This window comes from Mirounga angustirostris, unplaced genomic scaffold (genome assembly GCF_029215605.1).
Source record: "Mirounga angustirostris isolate CCGP_5_RB_7025 unplaced genomic scaffold, mMirAng1.0.hap1 SCAF_8, whole genome shotgun sequence".
In the NCBI taxonomy this organism is placed as follows: Eukaryota; Metazoa; Chordata; class Mammalia; order Carnivora; family Phocidae; genus Mirounga; species Mirounga angustirostris.
Window position 1 is genome coordinate 13,051,415 of NW_026991716.1, and position 15,780 is coordinate 13,067,194.

Genomic DNA, 15,780 nt, shown 5'->3' on the forward strand with positions numbered 1-15,780 from the left:
CTGGACTCGCCCCACCATGTTCTGAACTTGAAAGGAGGTCACCTCACATGGCGCTGCAGGCTCAGGTGGGGCAGCCCCACCCAGAAGAAGGACATGTGATGTGTTAGCCAACATGCTCCGGCCCCATGCTGCTGCCACAGTGTGCTTCAGTGGGAGGTGTGGATGAAGCCGAGGGACAGGTTGGCAAGCTTCACCGTGGTGAAGGGCAAAGTTGTCCTGAAGAAGAGGGTTGGAAAGGTGATTGTGAATTGTGTCCTCCTCCATGCCCCAATTCATATGTTGAAGTCCTAACTCTAGCCACCTCAGAATATGACCTTATTTGGAGATAGGATCTTGAAGTCAAATGAATGGGCCCTAGTCCCATATGACTGATGTCCTAATAAGAGGAGATTAGGACGCAGACACACACAGACCGATCGATGATGTGAGGACCCAGCGAGACGGTGGCCATCTACGAGCCAAGGACTCAGGAGGAGCCAACCCTGCTGACACCTTGATCTTGGACTTCTAGCCTCCAGAACTGGAAATACGTGTGGAAAAATAAAATTTCTTTGTTTAAACCCCCCAATTGGTAGTATTTTGTTATGGCGGCCCTAGCCGACTAAGACAGCAATCTGGATTATTAAACATTTAGGATGAAGCTAACAGTTGCAGAGGTCCAGAAGCAAGTTATGGGCTTAATATAGATCAGAAACAAAGGAAGCAAGAAGGGATGGCGGAGAGGCCGGGTGTGCCAGATAATAGTCCACGTAGGGCTATGAGGTGGTTCTAATGCGTGCTATTCGATTCACTTCTTAGTCAAGTTGCAATTTCTTCTCCATGATTTTCCCAAACCAATTCAGTGCCAGGAGGCAATATAAATCACTCCTACTTTTCGCAACTTTTCCTCCTATCCATGGAGAGTAAGGATACATAGCAAGCAAAAATAGAGTGATGCTGAGTTTGTTAGTGATGTTCTCTGCGTCCCTATCAAGGGAGGAGGTGTTGGCTGGTGCTGGTGTTTGGCTGGGGAGGGCAGATGGGATGATGGTGGAGGAAGACCAAAATATCTTTATAGAGTCTTGTTTTCATCCCTTCCTGAGATGCCAGTTGCTGTGGTCTCTTAGCACTGTGACAGGCAGTCCCAGACTCAAAACACAATATGATGTATGATATCCATAAATCACAGAGCTAAACGTTATGATTAAATCTCGTATTTACAGCTAAGAAGTCAAAAGGGGTGGTAATCATTTTTAATGTAAGATTGTGGTTCCTGTGTCAAAAATGCATGACTTTGCACAACCTGGGGCCGGTGTGAATGCATTAGTAAAACTGAATGCTGTGCCCATGTATCACCCAGCAAGGCCTGTCTGGGACATGATGGAGCACAGAGAATGTTCTAGTCACCTTAGCAGTTTTCACCACTGTCCCCACTTCAAGTTGGGAACCATACAGGTAAAATAAGTATTACAGTTGTACAGGGAATGTGGATTTGGATGAGTTATTTGCCAAGAGAGGTCATTCTTACTTTGTTCCAGAAGAAGTGACATCTCGAGACACCATTAATTAAAACCTCATCTGTTTTGCCACGATCTCTCTCTTCTTCTTTTTCTTCCCCATCCCTGTCACATCAGCAATTAGTTCAAATAGGCTGAAGTGATGATGCTGCCATTAATTAATTTCTCTTCACATTGATGGAGACCTGTGGCTAGTGGGGCATATTAGAAATATACAAGACCCCACACATAAGCATTCCATCTGTCCGTGATGCACTGGGATTCCCTTCAGCCACATTTTCTATTCACTCTTACTGGAAGATGGTGGGCTGACAGCCTTGCAAAAACTACATCTTTTTTTTCTTTGAATAGCTATAGCACTTAAAAAAAAATTTTTTTTTTAATAACAGAATCTCAATTTGGTTCCTGAGGATCATACTGTATTCTGCTCCCATTTCTAATCTGTGTGAGTGGCCACATGAACATAAATACATTGCATTAGGTGCCTTGTGAAGACGGGGCCAAAATCACACCCACAACTTACTTTTCCCCCTGAAGGGCTCAGGTCAACTTGACAAAGTATCCAGCAGGGCTGAGTTATGCTGGTGCCGAGCTAGAATGGCAGTGGGGGCAAGAAAGAGGAACCCAGAAGAGCCCAAAGAATCCCTGCCTTCCTAGGGTCCCTGACCCTGGAAATTAGTATTTGAAACAAGGTGTCAAATGATTTGGGCTTGGTTGTCGGATACGGACTATGTGAAAATTAAGGATTTAGAGAAGGCAAGAGCCCCTGGAGCCCAAGTTAGGCAGGAAGACTTAGGGATATCACCAGTGAACTTGGCAACCAAGAGATAAAATCCATCCACTTGGGTTCATTTGTGAGAGTGAATATTCTGAGCTATTTTCCCCCCCAAGTCTGAACTGTTTGGTAAGGTTCATACATCCTTAGGGAATACTCAAGGGAATTGGGTATATCTTTTGGCTAAATGGCAGCAGATTATGATCTAATGTCCTGTGTAGGGTGACAGAATTTAATTGGGTGTTCTGAGGGAAGCATCATGATGTTTGCATCTAATGAGCACCTACTGCCCCCCCCACGCCCTCATGCAAATGTCTTTAAATGGACATCTATTGGTTACTTCTCATTTAGCTCCCTTATGGGGAGAGGAATAGTAATAGTATTCCCATTACATTTGGGGCTGAGGCTTAGAAGGAATTTGCTGAACTAGGGAGAAGAAACATTTGTTTTCCAAGGGTGAGAAAACCCAGGACAGCAAGAGGAATCCTGAAACATAAAACTTATTTTCTTCTTATTGTAGAAATTAAGGTGTTCTTTGTAGAAAATTTAGAAAACTCAAACATGTGTAGAGAAGAAAATAAGAACCATCTGCACTTTCACAATCAGGATACCTCTATTATCAGAGTGGATTTCCTCCATTTATCCATACAATATGAAAGTATCATAAATATTTCTCTAAAATTGGATTGTGTTAAGTTTGCAATTTTGTATTTCTTTTTTTTTCCTTTTTTTTTTTTTTACTTACTATTATATCAGAAGTATAACGGTAGAAACTTTTAGCACTGCCCCATACCTGGCTCACCTCTCCCCTTGGGCACGTAGTAGGATTGTATCCCGCCCCCCCCGCACCCCCCCCCCCCCCCCGCGCAAGTTGTAGGTAGGTGGAGCCACGTGACTAATTCTGGCCAATGTGCTGTCATCCAAAGTGAGGTGTGTCGCTCCCGGGTTGCAAACTGAATGCCTTCGCGAGACCATCTCTACCTCTCTTTCCCTGCTGAGAGGGGTGGTCCTAGGTTCATCTAAGAGTTCGGGGCTCTGGGTGGTTGCATGGAAGGAGCCTCCCCCATCCCCTCCTGCCTAATCTTATTTGGATGTGGAATGTGAGCAAGAGAAGCGGTTTTTGTTGTGCTAAAACCACTGAGATTTTTAAAAGCTGTTACTGCAGGACAACCTAGTCTGTCTCAATTAAGACACTATTTTCTTATGTCAGGAATTCTGAAAACTTGATTTCTAGGGACGACAATAATTTTTCGTTAGATGCATATTCTAAATTTTATTTAGTCATCCCCCTATCGTTAGGCATCTATTTATTTCACACTTTTTTTTTTTTAAATAGCACAGCTGTGAAAACTCTCAAGTGCTTATCTGATGTATTCTCACGAGAAATTTTTATAAATGGAGTAGTTAGGTCAGAAAAATATGAATGTTTTCAAGGCTCTGGATACGAATTGACAAACCCTCTCCAGGGACATTTTTTTGAATTTACACTTCCTTTGGCAGCAGACGAGAGTGCCCCCTTTCAACACACAGTTGCCAAAACCATGTCTTTTAAGTTTAAATACTTTTTTGTGTGTGGCAATTTTAAAGAAAAAGTAATTGCCGTGGATTTGAATAACAATGAGCTGGAGCTGTCTTTAAATGCCCTTTTGCCTACTTGTATGTTTGTGAAAGCGATGAAGGGTAGCCTGACCTACTGGGGCTCTTTTTTGTCTTTTTCTTGTTGATTTGTAACTCCCCTAACATCCTAACTCTTAAGATTCTTGTTGATTTAAATATTTTGATACTTTATATAGTTTCAGGGAGAAAAATGAGACAGATTTGTAGGGGATAGATATTCCCTAAGGAGAGTTAATTATAGCCTTCAGAATGAGGGAAGAAAGAAGGAAAGCGTATGAGGCGTGCCTGTCCGTGGGAGATGCTCCCTGAAAAGCCATCCAGCATCGGGATGAGGGGAGGGGACTCCCTAGTGCTCCTCCGTGACTCGGCGACACCAAGGGAGAGTGAGCCTCGTAGCAGCACGTCCTGGTGTTCCCAGGCACAGATGTCACCCGGCCTGACATGGACCCTAGCATTCGAGAAAGGTCTAGGTTTCCACAGGCAAGGCTCAAACACCTTAATGGGGGAACACGGGATTGCAGGGCACTCTCCTAAAACAGGTCTTTATCGGTGAAGAACTTTCATTGGGTAGAGGAGGTGGGACGTGCACAGGAGTTGACTGTCCTGTGCCCTGGGGTAGAAGAAGAAAAGCAGCGCAGGAGTGCGGGTGATGTACAGCGCATGCGCAGAGGAGGAGGCGAGGGGGTGCTTCTACCTGCGGGCTCAGGTGGGCGGGAAAGAGAGCGCTAGGGCGGTGGTATTTGGCTCTGGTCATGAAAGTTGGGTAGAGATTCGCTATTCTGAGACATATATATGCTAAATATGGGGCATTATTAAAAAAATGATTCTATGTTTATCTGAAGTCCAAATTTTACCTGTGTTTGCTACCACGCTAGAGGCGGATGGGGGTGAGGGCTCTGGGGGACCCCGTCACTTTGGCTTCTTGATAAGTGGGAAGGGCATGGCTGGAGGAGAGTGGGAATGGTCTTCTGGGGTGTGGGGTCCAGCACGGGACCCCGGTTGCTAAGTCTAAGGGCTGCAGTGCTTAGAGATGTTAGGATTAAATTAGAGAACAAATGTAAAGTCACTTGGTAAATGTTGGTGAAGTGACTTGGTAAGTGGTTATGATTGTGAATCTCTCCTGGGTGTGGTAAATAGTAAATTTACCTTAAGACCTAAAAAAAAAAGCCAATCAGTTGGCCCATGGGCTACGCAGAAAAGTATTCAAAATAATTTTTTCATTCTTGAATAGATATTTGGAAACTCTGTATATAGATGCTTTTCAGAGTTCTTACACTTTTGTTAACTTGATTTTTTTTTTTGGTTGCATACTGCATGACCTATTAGCTTGCCTCAGATTCCCTATTTCCATTGTCTGCATTCAACTGTCGCATAATAAAGGACAGAACAGGTTTCTGTAGCATCCTATATTCAAATTTTGGGTCCCCTGAAGGGCCTCTGCCAGCTTTTGTTTTATGGAACTCCACAAGCTTAATGTTTCTCAAATTGTTTCATGACTGTCTGTGGAGTTAGCCTTTTTCACTCCAGAAGGGCAGGGACCTTGTTTTGTTCTGCATTCCCTCCGCAGTCAGCTCTGAGGCCTGAGAGTTGCTGGTGTTTGTCATTCAACAAATACTTGTTTGATTACGTGGATCACCAAAGGAGCTGGGTTCTTTCCTTGGGACCCCTGCTTTTGTTATCATGCAGGTACTGTATGTGGAATTTGTATTATGGATGTCTGAATTTTCAAGTGTGCCAAGGCCTTCCCTACCATCACATATTCTCTTAATTATTGAGCATGTTCTATGTACCAGGCACTGGGCTAGGCCCTGGGATATGAAGATAAACAGATAGTCCCCGTCTTCAAGGAGGTTGTCGTCAACTGAGGAGATGAAAATCCAGAAAATTAAGTTACAGTGATATCGTGCTATCAGGGAAAAATGGACTGGCTTTATAAAACCACATGAACATCCGAGGCAGATGAATCATTTGACATTCTTCAAACTGATATTCCTTTAATTCAATGTATAATTGGTGTGGATGTAGAGAAAAGAATTCTCTAGTAATAAAAATGGTTTACCTTTTTCTTTTTGTTCAAAATAAGAGACTTATGACAGACATGGAATGTACCAGAACAGTTTAACTTTTTTGGAACTACAGTTTTTGAAACCAGGTAACTTTTGGGGGAGGCCTACTAAAGTGTTTAAGATTTATATAACAATATGACCCATCAACTCTGGGTAAATATCACCCTACCACGCATTGCTTAATTTCAGAATTTTTGTGTGTGTGTGTGTGAGATCCAACTATGGCTTAAGGCAAGTGTCCCAGAAATGGCCTGTCTTTGTTTAGAGCAATGTCTCATGTCCAGGGCAAAAAAATGCTTAGAGTGTTAGGCTCGTGAAGATGTGGAATGGTTCCATTTTGGATCACTATTTACTTCAATATTCATTACCTGAAGAGTCACCTATGGAAACCTGAGGTAACTGGCATCATCCATCAAGTTTATTCCAATGATGTTCTAGCATCCCGAGTTTGTTGGTGTCTCAGGCAGATGTCCAGGAGCGCTGCTCTTCAGGCTGACTCTAGGAGTAGAAGTCCCAATGTCAGTTCATGGGGACACAGGGAAGTTTCCTCAGGAGATGAAGTATTGGGACCCCCAACCTGAAAGCTAAATTAAAATTTTACTGGAGCACCAAGAGAGGTGGAGGGGGAGAGATTGTATTCTGGCGTAGGGAACCACACGTGGAAAGACGTGGAGTCAGGGAAGATCGAGGCGTGTCTGGATGACTCCCAGCAGCCCAGTGTTTCCAGACCATCAGGTGGTTTGAGCAGTTAGGAGATAAGGAAAGGTGAGCAGGAACCTGAGACAGAAGACAGTAGGCCAAGGAGAGTAATTTCACCCTTCAGGCTCGGCCTCACAAAATGAGCTAACGATTTTTTTTTAACATACCTACAAAACTTTCCCCTCAACATTTCATTATGAAAATGAAAGAATCTGTAGAAACATTTAAAGACTAGTACAGTGAATACCAATATACTTGCCACCTAATTTTAAGTGAGCCTCTTGCTGTATTTGCTTCAGCCATTGCCAAAATGTAACCCATGGGTCCTCGGGGCTGTAGCGCACTTTCAAGGGCATCCTTGAGGTCGAAGCAATTTTCGTGATAATGTTAAAATGTTCTCTTTCTTTCTTTCTTTCTTTCTTTCTTTCTTTCTTTCTTTCTTTTTTACTGTGTTGATATTTGTACTGATGGGGCACAATGAGAGTAGGTAAGACTCTGAAGACTCTGGTGCCTTAGCATGAACGAGGCCCTGGCACCCACCATACCAATAGTCGAGGTATTCTTTACTGCCACTCACTCATTGTACAAAGAATGCCTCCTTCAGTCAAGAGAGTCCTTGAAGCATTGCAAGGGACTCATTTTATTACATCTCAATTCTTCAGTACCTCTCTTTTTAGCATTTTGGGTGAGGAAATGAGAAGCGTGCATAAAACATTGCTGCTCTACACTGAAATATCATGATCACCTTGAGGAAAAGAACTCGGGTGATTGTTTGAGTTGCCAGCTGAGCTAGCAGCTTTTTTCATGAAACATCAATGTTCACTTGCAAGAAGGACTGTATTCCTAGAGCTATCTTAACAAATGATGTCAGTGTTGGTGGCTTAAAACAGCAGATACTTATTCTCTCATAGTCCTGGAGGATGGAAGCCCAAAATCAAGGTGCTGGCAGGGCTGAGCAATTTCCAGAGGCTCTGGAGGAGAACCTGTTTCTTGTCTTTTTTAGCTTCTGGTGGTGATGGCATTCATTGGCTTTTGGCATCAACACACCAATCTCTGCCTTGTCTTCACATTGCCTTCTCTCCTTTGTGTGTCTGTGTCTTCTTCTCTCTTATAAGGGACTCATCACTGGATAATCCAGGGTAAGCCCCTCTCCTCAAGCTCCTTAAGTAACATTCACGGGTTGCAGAGATTGGGAGGTGAATAAGTCTTTGGTGCAGGGAAGGCATTTTTTCTGTCTACCACAGTGATTGACAGATAAACTGTGGTTATTCATATTTGGGTATTTGCCAAACATTTTCTTGGAAATGAACAAAGAGAGCCTATCACTTCAAGGAAAGTAACTGATATCTTTCTTACCAATTAGAGAATTTGAGCTTTCAAATAAAAAGTAGAATTCTGGAAAACTCATATGTATTCACCACCATAAGCTTTACATTTTCTCAATACTTGAAAGCCAAGTTTTCTTTTTTTTTTTTATGGGATTGGTGGTAATATGAATGTATGGGATATATATATATATATATATATATATATATATATATATATCTCTCCCCTATGATGAAATGTGTCAACATTTGGAAGTTCTGCACAACTCCATGAACCAATATTTTCCAAATGGTCAGTACTTGATGATATAAAATGATCAGTAGATGTCCATTCCAAGTACAAGATAGATCAATAAATTTTAATATAACAGTATGAAAAATTTATTGGTAAGTTTTCAGATTCCATGTTGCAACTAACTTTTAAGAAACTATCACTTTTCGGGGCGCCTGGGTGGCTCGGTTGGTTGGGCGACTGCCTTCGGCTCGGGTCATGATCCCAGGGTCCTGGGATAGAGCCCCGCATCAGGCTCCCTGCTTGGCGGGAAGCCTGCTTCTCCCTCTCCCACTCCGCCTGCTTGTGTTCTCTCTCTTCGCTGTCTCTCTCTGTGTCAAATAAGTAAATAAAATCTTTAAAAAAAAAAAAAAGAAACTATCACTTTTCCAGTTTGGGGCGGTATGAAAAAGGAATGTCCACAATAATCTGAAAAGTATTACAATTCTTCTCCTTAATCCAGTGCAATGTCTGGATTTTCTTCATATGCTTCAACCAAAACAACCTATCATAAAAGACTGAATGCAAGGACGCTTGGGCGGCTCACTTGGTCAAGCTTCTGACTCTTGGTTTCAACTCAGGTCATGATCTCAGGGTCCTGAGATTGAGTCCCACATCCGGCTCCTTCCTTAGCAGGGGGCCTGCTTCTCCCTCTGCCTGCCATTCCCCCTGCTTGTGTTCTCTCTCTCTCTGACAAATAAATAAATAAAATCTTTAATTAAAAAAAAAGATTGAATGCAGAAGCAGGAGAATCTAACTGTCTTCTAGTCAGACAGACATTAAAGAGATTTGCAAAGGGCGCCTGGGTGGCTCAGTTGGTGAAGCGTCTGCCTTTGGCTCAGGTCATGGTCCCAGGGTCCTGGGATCGAGCCCCGCATCGGGCTCCCTGCTCAGCAGAGAGCCTGCTTCTCCCACTCCCACTCCCCCTGCTTGTGTTCCCTCTCTCACTGCGTCTCTCTTTGTCAAATAAATAAATAAAATCTTTAAAAAAAAAAGGTTTGCAAAAATAAAAAGCATCGCAACTCTTCTCATTATTATTTTGTTGTTGTTTTGGCACATAGAGTTGTTTTTCATAAAATATATTTTTTTGTGGTAACACATAATGGTTTTTTAGAAATGATTGCTAAATATTTAAATGTGTTCCTGATTTAATTTATCTTAGAGTAAATTGATAGATAAAACCCACAAGATAAAGATTCTTTGGGTTCCTTACCAATTTTTAAGTGTGTAAAAGGGTCCTGAAACCAGGATGTTTGGGAGCTGCTCTTCTAGAAGTTTGGACAGAGCAATGGAGGTTGAGGGTATGGGACCTGAAGGACTCTGGGTAGTGGGGAGGGAATGCCAAATGTGCTAAAGGGCAGGGACAAGGAACGAAGTGCTGAAAGGGCATAGCGTATCTGGGGAAGGTCAAAGCAGGCCAGTTTGGCAGAGGCAGAGCATTACAGTTGTGATGCAATGGGAAACCCAAGTTTCAGGGTGGGGTGAGGCCAGGCCATGGAGGACTGTGAGTTTGGCATACAGGATTCATCTGGAGGCCGTGGGAAAGCATTGAGGATTCTGTAAGTGGGGGTGCCCTACTGGATGGTGCTGCTCAGGATGGGGACTTGAGTATCTGTCCTCAGGTTGTTGTCATGAGTCAGACAGGAGGCGATGAGGACCACACCCAAGTCAGTGAGGAGAACTGTGAAGATATAAAAGATTGAATACATGGGGCAGACATTTTACAGAAAAAAAAAAAAACCCCAAGTATCCATGATATACAATGATAAAATGAGTGAAAGCAATGAGACAAAGATAAAGTCATTGTTATGTCCTACATAAAAGCAGTAATATGACATTTGAAGCTGTCTTTTCAACTGTCAGATGAAAAGATTCCCATTCATTCCCCGCCCTTCTGTCTTCTTTAATTTTACAGACTAATTTTGTTAAATGCACATTGGTTTGCAAAATTCTTGGAGAGGACCAGAGTCCCCCTCTTTGGAATAATCAGCAAAATGTTATCCTTGATCACTCAGTAGCATTTACGCAAGAATTTAGAATTTATACTCTGGTCTAGAGGGATGGAAGAGCCAGGTCTGTTTACTGAGGGAGAAAGGAATTTCTTAGAAAAGAATGCACCCTGAAGGAAGAAAAGTGGGTCCCAATGCTTTCAGAAAAGTGGAGGTCATGTGTTTGGTCTGGAGACATGACTGAGGACCATAGGGTGTGAACTGTCCTATTGTTCTCCAATTTTCCTTCGATGGCTTGTACCAAAGCCTTCTTGGTGACCAACCACCTCCTAATTATATTCCGTCTGATAGACTGTACTTTCCTTGAAACTCTTATCTTTTGGCTCCTAGGCCATCACTTTCTCTTGGTTCTCTTATTATTTCAGAATATTTTTGGTCTCCCTCCAGGATACTTTTCTCTGTACCCCTTAATCTTTTGATGTTTCTCAGAATTCTGTCCTTGGTTTTCTTTCCTCCTCACTCATCCTATATTCTCTTCCTAAGTGGTCTCACCCACTGCATGTTATCATGACTAGAACATAAATTCCATGTGGGTTGAGGATTTATCTTCTTCACAGATGCATTCCCAGCCCCTAGAAGAGTACGGAGCATGTTGTGGATGCTCATTAAATATTCAACGAATGAATGAATTGCCATGCCTAGGCAAAATCTAAAAGTAACCCTAATCAAACCTGGCCACCTTGAGTCCAGTTTAATGTAGTGGACATTCAAAAGAAACATGCACTTGATTTGAGGAAAAAGCATGTCTAAGTGCAGATTGGCTGGAGCTATTCTGGAAGGCAATCTGGTAAATTTTAATTGAAATAAGTAAGTGTATACACCAGGACTCCATAATCACATCCCTAGTTATAGAGTCTAGGAAGAAAAGTCTCATCGGGGTCCGTAAGAGAACAGAAATGAGGATGCTCATTCTAGCATTACTTGTGGTAGGGAGCATTGAAGGCAATCTAAGTGTCCTTCATTGGGGAATGTGAAATAAACATGGCAGAAGCACAAAGGGGACAGTCTGAAGCAACTGGAAGCAAATATGTAAACAAAGATGCCTACATCAATCTGGAAAATGTTGTGCTGTGCAATGAGGTAAGGAATAGAACGATATCTATTATTCAATGTCGCCTACGTAAATTAAAGGTATGTTCTATGTCTTGAGCTGCGTGCTGGCTACATAGGTCTATACATGTGTCTCAAGTCAACAGGTTGTATCGTTAAGGTAATTTCACTTTGCCATACAAAGTTATATCTCAAAAAAACCCCCATGCACACAAAATAAGATGCATTATATACGAACACTTAGCAAAATATAAGGCTACACCTTGAACTCTTTAGAAAATTGCTTGTGGTGGGAGGGATGGGGATATAAGGGAATGCATGAAATAACTAATTTTAAAAAATCATGGGGCGGCTGGGTGGCTCAGTCGGTTGAGCACTGGACTCTTCATTTCTGCTCAGGTCGTGATCTCAGGGTGCTGAGATCGAGCCCCATGTGGGGCCCGGCACCAAGTGTGGAGCCTGCTTAAGGTTCTCTCCCTCCCTCTCCCTCTGCCCTCCCCTACTGCTTGCACACCCATGCGCTCTCTCTTGCTCTAAAACAAACAAACAAACAAAAATGGGGCTTTGCATGAGCCAGTGATGATAATGTACCATGAACTGACGAGGTCCCTCCGTATTCATTTATTTATCTATCAGTCTGTCTCTAGAGTTATCTACACTCATGACGTCACCTATGACACATCTGTGTGAATGGTTCCCCAAATATTATTCATGGCCCTACTGTCTTCCTAGACTCCAATTCAACATCTCCAGTTGCCTCCTAGGTATCTCCCTCTGGATGCTTTTGTTTTTGCATCTTGAATACTAAAAAAACCCCTTTAGCTTCCTTCAGAGATGGTCTTTTCTAGCATATTGAAATCCTAGTGACTAAAACAATCTCTGTGCCTGTCCAAATATTTTAGACTGGAGTTCTGGGTGGATAGTATTGGCACTGCCTGGAGGTGTATTAGAAATGCAGAGTCTCAGGTCCCATCCCAGACTCACTAGTTTGCAACTTTCATTTTAACACGATCCCAAGAGATTTGTTTGCATGTTAAAGCTTGAAACGCATCTGCTCTATTTCTTGTTTACTTTGTTAGTCTTGCTCAGACGATTGGGTAGAAATAAGTGGGGGCCCCTTCCAGGAGTACCCAAGTGGGGTTAAAGACATGCTCTATTCACGCTTTGTTTGCCAGGTTCTGTTAGATGAAGAGGAAGGCATCCAGAGTTCTAGCCTCTTCTTCGGTGAGTGACCTTGAAGGGGCCACTCCTCATTATGCATTTCAACAGCACTCTGTATTAACAAAGCACTCCACCATCAATTTATTAGTGATTCTCTCTCAAACTCTCTGCATCATGTTTCCAAGCAATAAATCGTGGTGGATTTTCTTTGTAAGCCATAAGTGGGTGTACGTTGTAAACAAATGTGTTGAAAGGTAACATAGCGGAAACGTGCTTCAACTTTCCTTCATCCATCCTCCATGCATCACTTAAGGAAGAACCAAGTGCTCACCGGTTGGATTGTGTACCTAGAATATAATTCTAAACAGAGAAGAACTTTATGCTACACGATATAAACCATTAGTTTAATAACTCTGGATAGGCTTGACGAGGTGGTCTGTCAATCCAATGGAACGGGCTAAGCTGAAGTCCAATGTCAAGAAAATTAAGCTAATGCCTTCCACCCTCTGACTGCATGCAGTCACTATTGAGTTACCGTGTTCGCACAGAGATTAAGTATATTCTGCATTAGTTTGTGAGCTGCCTCAGTTTGAGTTGGACATCAAATAAAACCATGAATATGTAGTCTGATTTTTCTCCTGTGTAAATTGATTCTTGAAACAGGTTCCTCCTTGCTCAGAGTAAGAGCAAAGGGCAACTATAAAATGCCCTCTCCATCTGCATGCATTTATCTCCAGGAATCTCTCTAAGCTCTACCTCTCTCTGTCTTGCTTTTCTTCAGTTCTTTGCCTGATACTTTGGCTTCATGTTTTAAACTTCCCCTTGATTCTAGAGACTTCCTTTTTCAGAGACACAGGCTGCAGTTCCCTATTGTTTTATATCCACAAGAGCCTCACCTCTGCCCATACATAAACCGGGCTCCCCTTTACCCCCGAGCCCCAGACTAATAGCCCAGGTAGACACTACAACCAGTCCTGACTCAACCTCCCTCCCAACAAGGTCGGATGCCCCCTACCGATGCACGTCATTGTCATACTTCTTAGGTTTACCCAAGAGAAGAAGCAGAATGTGCAGACCAATGATTTCACGACTAACTCGTCAATTTCTGGGATGGCGATGCTCTGAAAAATCAATGTTTTGATTACGTTTGACGCCCAGAATAAAACGATTTCAAGACAGAATAAAGAAGCAGCAACTGCTGGTCCATCGAGAAACCTACATATTTACCATTAAAAAAAAAAAAAAGGACTGAACTGTGATCCAGGCATGAAAGCAAGTTTCAATATCTAATACAACTGGGGGGAGGGTGGATGAGAAAAAGAAGAGAGTGAGTGAGATAGAGACAGGCTTCTGGTGGGCAACATCAAACAACCTGCTGACCCCACCAGCATTTCACGAGCGCCGTGCCAGCCCTCAGTGGGGGAAAGCAATTATTTTAAGAACATTTATTTGAGGGTAACATTGTCATTATCCTTTTAATGGTGCTACTCCAACAATCCAGTTAAAGTAGGCTTTAAAAAATAAGAAATGCTCTTTTTGCCAATACAATTAAGGCATTTTGGAGAGGCAGATGTTGTTAGTTCAGCTTGTAAAGGCTTTTTCGCACCATTTTAGAAAAGAACATTTTTGGAAGTGTGGTATAGTGAGGTAACCAAGTCCAATATAGGCGTGCACAGCCAAATGATTGTATTCTACCAGGTCTAGGAGGAAACGCACACGTGCACACACACACACACACACACACACCCAATGCAAAACAGAGCTTCCTCTAAGATCCAAACAAATCTGTTTCACATCAGTAGAGAATAAGTGGAAAATTACTGTGCTTTCCAAATAATAAGGGAAGAGATAACTTTGGGGAAACTAACAGGAAGTTTTTCTGCATATAATAAATCAGTTGCCCTCTAAGTGGCTTACCTCATTCTTTTCTTTGTCTGCATGGGGCGACTACATTCGCCCAAGACTGGGTGATTCCAAAGTTTAGCTAATTAAAGGAACTTGAGGAGGGAGCTGGAGAAGCAGGAGTAGGAAATAGAAGAGGATAAAAGGTTTAGCCCTTGTCCAGCCATCACTCAAAATCCAAAATGAACCCACAGAATACGATTCCTGAAAATACTGGGGGTCTGAAGGCAAGTGTCCCTTCAGAAGCTTTGCTGCATGTCTGCCGTGGACAGGCCAGGAAACCCAGAAATGGTGTCTGTCTGGTGATATGCAAATGCTCCTATTTAACATTAAATAGGGCCGATCTGAGCAAAATAGAGAAGTGATAGGAAATTGCAGAAGTACATTGCCCCGGAAATTTGGACCAGCAGATCCATCCCAATTTGGGGGCACACTTGGAGATGGGCTTTGTTCTACCCAGATCCAGATGACCCCTTTGCTGTGGACACAGGAAGGACACCCCTGGGATCAGAGTTATACCTTTGGGATGCTTCCCTGACTGGAATTTCATGCAGTTGTGTTGAAAAACAAAACCTTTCTCCTTACTGCAAACCACAACGTAAAGGACCTGTGTGGTTCGTTACCAACTACTCTGTACATGACCTTGAGTGACTCACTCTAATTTTGCCTTAGATTCTTTAGCCATAAGATGAGGGGCTATAGTAAATGATCTCTGACACCTTTAGGCTTTTATGCTCCATAAGACTATGAGCACAGTACACGGTGGGCCTGTTTATGGAAGTTTAAGTCAAACCAGGGAGACAACGCATGCACACAATGACAGTTCTCAATGCAAGGCCACATGTATTAGGTGTCAGCTGAACAACGCCGGTGTTCATTTGTGTATGGCCAAGGTGCTCTGACCACAAGGCAAATCCTCCCATGACCTTCATCCTCCTCTAAATGTGTATGCTTTACCTTGCTTCTGTCTCTCGCGGCCAAATTTCTGGAATGATTAGTCTTCACGTACTGTCTATGACCTCATCTTTCATTCAATTCTCAACACACTGAAATTTGGCTTCGTTTCCCCAGCTCCACAACTGCTACCAAGGTCACCGTCAATATCCAAGTTGCCAAATCCCATAGACTCTGGTCTCCTCAACTTTCTTGACTTCTCAGTGTTCTATACCATTGACAAGTTTGTCTTAAAACTGGCTCCTCCCCTTATTCCCAAGGTCCCATTCTCTCTGGTTCTCTTCTTTCCTCAGCTTCTTCTGTTTCTTTCATGGGCATTTCCGCACTGCCTGCTCTTGAAAACCATGCTGCTTCGTGCTCTGTTCTTGGTGCCAGCTGCATACCCCCCTCTCTAGACAAAGAGCTTGCAATGCCACACAAATGCTGCTGATTCCCATCTGTCTCTCTGACACTCA